Source organism: Octodon degus, unplaced genomic scaffold (genome assembly GCF_000260255.1).
Source record: "Octodon degus isolate 3935 unplaced genomic scaffold, OctDeg1.0 scaffold00125, whole genome shotgun sequence".
Lineage (NCBI taxonomy): Eukaryota > Metazoa > Chordata > Mammalia > Rodentia > Octodontidae > Octodon > Octodon degus.
Window position 1 is genome coordinate 7,904,577 of NW_004524701.1, and position 9,690 is coordinate 7,914,266.

The 9,690-nt window shown below is 39.0% G+C and overlaps 1 pseudogene; it reads right to left on the bottom strand.

Annotated features, from left to right (window-relative positions):
* Positions 1–9,066: 9,066 nt before the first annotated feature.
* On the bottom strand, positions 9,067–9,463 carry LOC101570471 (annotated as a pseudogene).
* Between the last annotated feature and the right edge of the window lie 227 nt (positions 9,464–9,690).

Below are 9,690 nucleotides of genomic sequence, written 5' to 3' on the forward strand. Positions count from 1 at the left end.
AAGAAAGAAAGAAAGAAAAAGAAAGAAAGAAGAAAGAAAGAAAGAAAGAAAGAAAGAAAGAAAGAAAGAAAGAAAGAAGAAAGAAGAAAAAATGTTTAAGGTGGACTCCAACATTTTCATTTTAAGTTTAACAAACTTCCTTCTATTTTTGTTAAATGAAGACCAACTGTAGTAAACCAAATTAGCTTTTCATTTGAATGAAAGATATGAACAAAGCCCAGTAGGGTTTTCATACTTCAAAGAGGACAGGAGGGCAGGGAAAATTGGATTAATTGTGAGCATGCAGAACAGTGCAAAACCAATGCCCCTATCGTTTAGTGTGTTCATTGTGCCTGGAGCTCTCCTCTGAACCTGGACTTTGAAGGAGGGGTTTATCCTCACCTGGGAGACAGTCCGTGTTAATACATAACATATACAATGAATTTCAATTTGTAGAGCTAGCTGTTGGGCGGTAGAATGGCACATGATATGGGACAGAGTTCATGGATTCTGACCTGAATCTTTCCAAAGGACATAGACTTAGTAAACTGTGTTGAATATGTTTTAGATCAAGGGATCTCAAGCAAATAACTGGTATTTTAATCCATTAGGGCTGTTCTATCAAAAAAATGTAGAGTAGATAATTTATATATAAGAAAAAACTTGCTCACAGTTCTGAACTCAAAGAAGTCCAAGATCAAGATGCCAGCAGATTCAGGGTTATAGAGGTACCAACTATATCCATATTTGATGGGAAGGACAGAACAAACTCCCTCAAGCCTTTTTATTTATGTATGTGTGTCTGTGGCCAGCTCAGCCCACCAGGGGGCGGGGCTGGCTGGCATGTGGTGCTGGGGGATTGAACCACCGTCCATGTGCTTTGCTAAGCTTTTTCTAAGTAGGTGCTTTAGACCACTGAGCCATCTCACCAGCCCCCCCACCAAGATGGTACAAGGAACTAAGGAGTTTAGTACTTTCAGACCTAATACTCCATGAAATCTAACTGAGTGATGTCACAGACATGTTGTTTTTTCTCTTATCCCTAATATATAAATTCGCTTTGAGTTTTCCCTGCTATCTCCTACTTCCTAAAAGGTAGCCCTAGAACCAGGACACACCCAGTTTTGGAAACTCCAAATGAACCATGCTTTCTCCACACTAAGAACCACTCAAATCTTCATGATGCTAAACTCCTGAGGCCCAGGTTTTCAGACAGATATGTGAGCTCCTTGGCAAGCTAACATGTTGGCACTCCTTGAAACTAATGCCTTAAAAGCACTCTAGAATTTTCAGCTAAAGTTTTGATGGACATGTAAAAGAGCTGGCAAAGAGACAGGGCAGGAAGACATGGGTTGCAGGATTAAGTGTCTGCTTGTTGAACCATCAGTTCAGCTTTGATCATACTGCACTAATGGAAACAAGTACTTCATGGGTAATAGCACTTATCTCCCCAAGATGGGCTTTTTAAAGTGGCTGGATCGTGAGTGTGATACTCGGTGAGTCCAGTGATTGGTTTGGCATAGTTCTGAGTGTGGCTGGATGGATTTATTGAAGAACAAAACCCACCCTGGGCAAATATGAGTGGCAGCAACTAATAAGCTCATAGACTGCAGGGGATAAAACAAGAAAGAAGGAAGGCTCACTGTCTTTTGCTTGCCATATCATGAACTGGTTCTTCTCTGTGATGCCCCTCTGCCATGTTGCCCTGTCTTGGAACCAGCTGACTGTGGACTGGCACCTCTACAAACTGTGAGCTAAAATAACTTGTGGGTGTCAGCTATCATGTCTCAGCAACAAGGGAAGCAACCAAAAGTTCAAATACCCAGTCCAAGTAGTTATCCCAAAATCTTATTTCTTTGAGGCTTATACAGTAATTTTGATGGATGAAAAATATAACTCTCAGTCTTTTAGATGTCAAACATGCTGAGTTCTTGGTCTCACCAAGAAATTCAAGGATGAAGTCAGAAACCAAAGACAAGTTTTACATGAAATAAAGGAAGAAGAATAGCTCCTGGATTTCCAAGTGGGTATGACTATCCACGCCCTCTGTCAAGGATAATGTATACAGTAAAATCACAATGTGGGTACAATGTAGGTCAAAATACCATTAACTTATAGGATTCTAAGTTTAGCCACTAGTTAGTATTCATCCAATAGGGAAATAAGTCTGTAGCAAGGATACATGGAAAAAATAAAGGCATTTGAGGTAAAGGCTGTGCCCAGATTCTCTGGGGACCCACCTGGTCAACTGATGCCTGTCTGGACTTTACTGGGCAAAGTGTTGACAATTATAAGCTCAAGTTACTACTTATCCCTTAGGAAGCCATGTAGTTGTGGCCGTTACCTGTTTATCTTGAAACCTAGCTTTCTGCAGATGAATCTCCAGCCACAACTATGATGTCTTTATGTTTCACTTTATGTTTTATGAGTGCCTAAGCTCTCTCTGACTGTATATTAATTTCTATGTAACTTAACTGCCAATAATACTTTCTCTGAGAGCATTTAGTGAGTATAATTCTCACCTCATTGTGTTCTGGTGTTTTCTTAGTGTGTGCACACATGCACACACATACATACACGGACTGGAACTCTTAGAAATTGCCTGACTGGCTAATGTCATGATCTAATGTCGCATAGGCAGAGATTCACATGGATCACTCATTATCCTATTACTTTTTGAGTCAGTTCAGCACAAACAGAATGCAAAACTAGAAAAACCTACCTCCTACGCTATTCAGAGTAATTTATAGAACCACCTTAACACGCTTTATTCTCAAATTATATCACACAGGCAGGAAATGTTCTAAGCAGGTGGCAGAGGCTCTGTGGGATTGCTTTGTTTTAGGAAACAATCCCTTACATCAACAAGCTTGAGGCCCCCCAAAAGGTTTTGTTGTTTTAACTTGGACTCTTGGTGTTTGTCCAGCTGCTCTACATTGTGTGGTGTGAGTGAGTAATTCAGTGGGGAAGGGAAGGGCAGTAATCCTTGAAGGCAAGCCTAAGATCCTTCTGGAAGGGATACACAGCCTCTGGAAGGAAGTAAGAGAATGAATGAGTGTCCAACACTTTCGCCTTTATATACTTGATTTCTTGAGAGTGATAGCAGCAAAAGATCATGTAGTCAGTGGGTTCTTGCTTAATCTGCAGGGAAAAAAGGATTTGTGGGCCCTACTTCATCCAGAGGACTCCAGGTTCAACTGAAGGACAGACACTCCATGGATGTCTATGTAGCCACTTATGGAGGCTTCATGAACTGATTTAGGGCTTTATGGTTCACACTTTTTCACATGAAATATATATATATATATATATATATATATATATATGGCAGAAGGAGGTTATAATGACTAAATAGAATCAAGAATTTCTACTTCAGACTAAGGATCATGGTGCATGTCTATGGTTCTAGCTGTTTGAGAGGCTGAGGTAGGATGACTGCAAGTTCAAAGCCAGTTTGGGCACATTAGCAAGATGCAGTCAAAAACTAAACTATGGGGCTGGAGAGACAGCTTGGTTGTCTAAGTGCCTACCTGGTAAACACAAGGACCTGAGTTTGATCCCAAGTACTGCATGCGGTGCCAGCCCTAGAACCTGGGTGCACCATGGTAGCTTTGAAACTGGGCATGATGGTTCATGCCTGTAATCTCAGTGCTGGGCAGGCTGAGACATGAGGATCAGTATCAGTCTGAAGTGTGTGGCAAGACTGTGTTGAAAGAATAATAGTAATAGTAATAATAATAATAATAATAATAATAATAATAACTTAAACTAGACTTGGCATGGGATAAATCTCAGTGTTCCCTGGGTTCAGTCTTCAGTACTACAAAACAAAACCAAAAATTCCACTTTAGCCCAGTCAGCCAGACTCCTAAACTGATGATTTGTAGGGTGAATGTGATCAGTAACAGACTTGATTCTCACAAGTTTTATTTTTATATTTTTCTTAAATTCATAACCATTGCTGAAAACAGCATCTATGTAAGTTTTCAGGATCTTCTTGGAATAGTGAAGTGTTTCCTGAGCACCCTGTTTGGGCAGGTTCTTGGTCGGCTGGCTGTTCAGTTGCCCACTCCTCTGCCCAAGAGCTTTGAAATAAGTTGCATAACTAAGCAGCACTTCCCTTTGCCATCCAGAGTGCAGATGCTGTGATTCAAAGCAAAATTAGGAGAGTCTTGTGTTGGGCCAAAGAGAAGGAGATCACCTTAGAAACAGGGACAGATGAGGCCTCCAGAAATTTACATAAACCTGAAGTAGGGACTCAGAGCCTCTGGTGGAATAGAAAAGAAACCAGACCAAGAGAGAACACCTGTAATGAGCTGTGAGGGCCACGGTGCTGCTGAGGTTTGGAGCAGGCATCTCCCTACCTACAGAACAATCAGTTTCCAAAACAATCTTTCCTCCTGCTGGGATTTCTTTTCTTGTCATTCTTTCCTCTGCAAGACTGCTGAGCCTTTGAAGTAATCCTCAGTGTCAAAAGCTAGGACGCTGTGTACATATGAGACCCTTTGAAAAAGCCTTAGGGAAAGTGTCTGAGTTTTCAAGATTGCAAGCCACCAGGAGGAAGAAGCTGGGGCGGACTGTGGGGAGACCAGACCAGATGACCTAAAACTTTAGTATAGCAAGCATTCTTAAAAGAATAAAGAATAAAGTTTAGCTTAATGGTCCACATCCAGCACTGGATCCTATTTCAGCATGAAACTTATCCCTATGATTGCCACAGAGTAGCATAGTACAGTGACCTCTGCCCAAAAATACGATACAAAGAATCCTTGATAAAACTAGCTTTCACTGTTTGTGAATAAACAGCCATCAACTAAACGTTTAACTTTTACTAAAAAAAGAAGAAAGGAAATTGGAAAAGAAAGAAAATTCTAGTACATAAATTTGAGGCAGCAGAATATTAATATGACAGCCAATGTTTACCTCCTCCTTACCCCAGACAGTCAGAGACATGGCACTTACATTCAGTCAGTGGGGACTTGCTAGAAGCAAAATAGAAATGGGAAGGGAAAGGCAATCAGCTTTTTAGCAATTTTAGCTTTTTAGATACTAGGGGCTCTGGCTTTGAATGGAGAGATTTCTAAGGTAGGTATGACTAGAACAGCTACTTCATAAGAACTGGCATCACACCTAGTAAAAATTTTAAGTGAAAGAGTTTGCAGTTGTAGAAGTTCTTACATTATGCCCTGTTAGAGTTAAATCTGAAATAAACCCTGGAGGGAAGGGTGATATGACTATATGACCCACAAAGTTTGGAGAGGTCCAGGATTAGAGGTGACTCATAATCTATACTTTATTTTGAGTTTTGAAGTCTGTTTGGGGAAGATCAATAGAACAGTGGCATGGAAGCTCTATGGAGCAGAAGGCCAGAGACTGCCCCCAAGTTTCTGATGACTTGTAAGTGGCCCAGAAAAGGATCCGGGGAGTTTTTCAAGCCTGGAAGAGAAGAGGAGAAGCAAATGAGCTCTAGGATTGCTCCAGATAGCATGGAAGCCCAGGTAGCTTAAGACAGGATAGGAAGCTCATGCTAGTGATAAGGTCACAGTTGTGGTCTGGGGGGAAGCATCAGCCCCAAGGTGCACTCAGGAGTGGAATGGACCTATAAGAAGATGGGCTCGAACCATCAACAGCAGCAGGCACCATCAGTTGTTTGTGCCAAGAATAAGGCTGCCCCAGGTTACCCTGGGTTGAGGAGGGCACTGAGACAGAAGAAAACCAGAGTGGGTTCATCATCACTCAGTGCTTCACTGAGAAATTTGCATAAGTCTCCACAGTTTTAGGCAAGAGGAGGAGAAAGAAAGCTCCAAGGAAGGAGAACTTCTAATAAAATTATATTTCAAATTAGATGACATGGAAAAGTCACAGGCTGGGGCCCACACTTCCTTGGGCCTCACAGAAGATAGCACTTAGAATGTGATGATGAAAAAGGTCAGGATGGCTGAGCCACCTAAGGCGCTGTATTCAGAATGTGATGATGAGACCTGGAAAGAACAAGACCATTGAGGAGCCCCAGGGAGAGTGGAGGAAGTACTTAAGGAAGAGAAAAAGGCCAAAAACAGTTGTAGAGCCATTCTGTTGGATAACTCTAATGGAATAGGTTCTTATATAACAAATTATCATCTAGCAGTAGCCATGAGTGTATTTTTTTGTTTCTCTTCAGATTACAATGCATGGGTACAGAGATTAGCACAGTACTATCAACAGCACTCATGATGACCAAGACTACGTTGTACTATTAAACAGCACATATTGTGTACATGTGTATACATTGTGCTATGCCAGTGGTTCTAGAGACCCTGAAACTGCTGAGACTCTTTCATATCTATGATGTTGAACAATTTTTTATTGTTAATGCTAAAATGTGATTTGCATTTTTAAAATTTTAATGCTTTTGTTGAAATTCACTGGGCCAATAATAGCCTAGGTCTTTGTGTGCAATGAGGAAACAACTGCCAAGTGTGCACCCAGTACTAAGATCTTTTTTATTAAAGATCATTGGGAAGGTAGCAGCAGCAATAGAAAAATGGGAAAAGGGAAAAAAAGGCCAACAACGCAGGCTTTCAACATTTCAGACCCTCTGGCCTTAGGTGCCACCCACTGAGTTGCTCTTCAGACTGCCCAGCAGATGGCAACCTCCTGGCTCTGTTATTTCACCTTGTATCTCTCTTAGGATAATGGGAGGGGAATAGCTGTTGAATACTATTTAGAATTAAATGGAGGGAACAGGGTGCCTCACTTAGCTCCTTTCTTTTCACAACAACTACTTTCACAAGTGCACAGTGGACTTTTCCAGGGGCTGCAAAACATTCAGTACCACCATTACTCTGAGAGCTCATGGGAACTATACTTGTATATTCTCATTAGTTCTCCCATATAAGTATTGTTAGAAGCTACTCACATGAATAAAGACTTTTAGAGTCCATAATAACTTAATAACTTTTAATAGCTTAAAAGACCAGGTCTAGGTATATGTTGCTTTTCTCTTTCTTTCTTTCTTCTTCTTCTTCTTTCTTTCTTTCTTTCTTTCTTTCTTTCTTTCTTTCTTTCTCTTTCTTTTCTCTCTCTCTCTCTCTCTCTCTCTCTCTCTCTCTCTCTCTCTCTTTCTTCTTTGTATTTAGTACAGGGTCTACAGGGTCTCACTACACAGATCAGACTCATAGAGATCGTCCTGTTATCAGTCTCCCAAGCACTGGGTTATAGGTGTGCACCACCATGTCCAGTCTCAGTGCACAGTCTCAGGGCACCCTGGGGACAGGGCTGGCATGGCATGCCAGGGATCAAACTCCAATTCCTGTGATTTGCGTGAGCAGGCACTGTAGTCTGTTGATCTATCTGGTCACAGGCCTAGGTATAACAGGAGCAAAAGTATGACAGTAATTCTCTACATAGGCAATGTAATAGACCTTTAGTACTAGAACTGCAAGTAGTTTTATTTTTATGAAAGTATTTAGTGAGCCTGAATTAAATTTACAAAAAATACAATTCAGCTGTATTTAGATAAACCTGATTTTAAGGTTGTCATGAATTACACTTATATTTACCTTTTCATTTAATATATGCCTTAAAATATGTTACAAGTAACTTTAAAACTATAATGAAAATATTTCAAAATTTAGTTTTAGTAATATATTTAAAAAATTAAAATATATACAAATTGTGTACAATAAGTAAAATTGCATTTCTATTTTAATCCTTTGGGTATTTATTATCAATAAAACATAAATTAGCTGAAAATCTCCATTATAATAAGATGAGGTAGTTAACATCTACAGAAATATGTATAAAATGAAGGTAAGAAAATAAAACATGAACTAAATGTGTATTTACTAATTACACATTTTTATTTTATTTCTCTTACAAAAATGAATAACTTATCAGAACAGGTACACATGAATAATAACAATTAAATTCTGTACTTGTCGATATTTTGTCAACTAGTGTATACATAGAAATCCATAGCTTGACAGCAAACTTTCAATTTTGTTATTATGAAAGTAATGTGGTATATGAAGACATATTATGCAAAATAATAGTATATTCTGTCTTATGAGATAAGGACTTCATGTACCCTCTTCCCTGGTCCTCTTGGAAGTTAGGTGCAGCTCAAACATCTTCAGAATCCCACTGACTCTCTTAATAATCCTCCAAGGTCATCTTCATATCTCTAATTGAGTATCAGAGAGATTAACCCTTAACCAAAGTCATCCATCTCCTCGTGGTGTGGCTTAATTTCTGTCACAGGTCTGTCTAGATCAGAACTGCAATGTTTAGTGGATATTTGGATGGCAAGTATGAGTATCTAGGATACCCAAGGGTATGATGTGTATCAGAGATGGTAGGATTTTTTTAGTACTAATTTTTTCTGGGAATAAATTATTACTGAAACTATGAAAAAATCAAACCATCAAAAAGTGACAAAGGTAGAAACACCATGATACTACTGTTACAAGGATAATATCAGAACCTCTAAATATGATACAAGGGAATATTGTATCTCCCAACTTGTTAGATGTCTGATATGCCAAGTTCTTGTTCACTAAAAATCAAAGAATGAATTCTAAGAACAACAGAGGTCAAGAGTAGGAAATATTTATTGAGGAAAAGAAAGCTCCTGTCAGAGGGATGGGAAAGGTCTTAAATGAATAGCTGGAGACCTACTTTATAGGGACATATATAGTTTTAGTTGTGAAATACAGAGTGTATAGCTGCAGGCTTGTACATTTTGGGAGGGCTTTCACCAGCCTTAGACAGCAACCAGAATAAGACATACAAACAATAGGACACAAATGCTAAGTTTTCAATAATAAAAATTGCAACAATTATTCTAAAGAATACTGAAGCCAGAACATTGCTTAACTGATTTCAGAGCCCCTAGACTTGATATAATCATTATGCAAAATGCATAGATGAATACTGACTTCTGAAAATACAAAAAAAGCAAAGATGTGAAAATAGCCAAGTTTCCGTTAAATAAATGCAAATATTTTAAAAGAAACTTTTCTTTTCCATGTCATTTGAAGAAGGAATACTAGCCTTTGAAATAATATTCAAACTTATTAAACAAATTAAAAATGAGTTATAAAATATCTAACTTTCATCAGCTTTAAGGTTCATGTTGCTGCCAAATTTTGCATATAACTAAACTTTCAAATCTGCTAACACCCGTTGAATTAATTCTACTCTGGACTCTAAGGTGTCAGTTTCTTCTTACAAATTTTTCTTTGCTTCTTCTAACATTTCTTGGGTTTCCTCTTGAGAATGCCTAATGGCCACATCACCAATCTGGTAAGGTGTCATTAAGCAGTCATCATTTATGTGGATGATGTCATCCCAAGCATCTTCAAAATTTTTGAGTTGCTTTTTCTTTACTTTTATTTCTTCCTTTAGTTCTGTGATTCTACTCATATTCTGCACAGGTATGTTTACCTTTTGTTGATCATCAAAAGATGACTTCTGTGGCTGCTTTCTTCGTGGTGGCTGTCATCTTGGGCTATACTGATATTTTATAGAGCAAAACCCATGTGGGTACAATGTGAGTATATTTATGCTCAACCAATAAGATTATAAGAGTAGCTGCTCAGGTACATTGATCCATTGGGGAAGTAGGTCACATAGTGACTATGCATGGAAAGAACAAAGACTTATTCTAGGAAATGCTGGGCCTAGAGGTCTTGGACACCCACTGAGGTTACTGAAATGTATCTAGGCTTC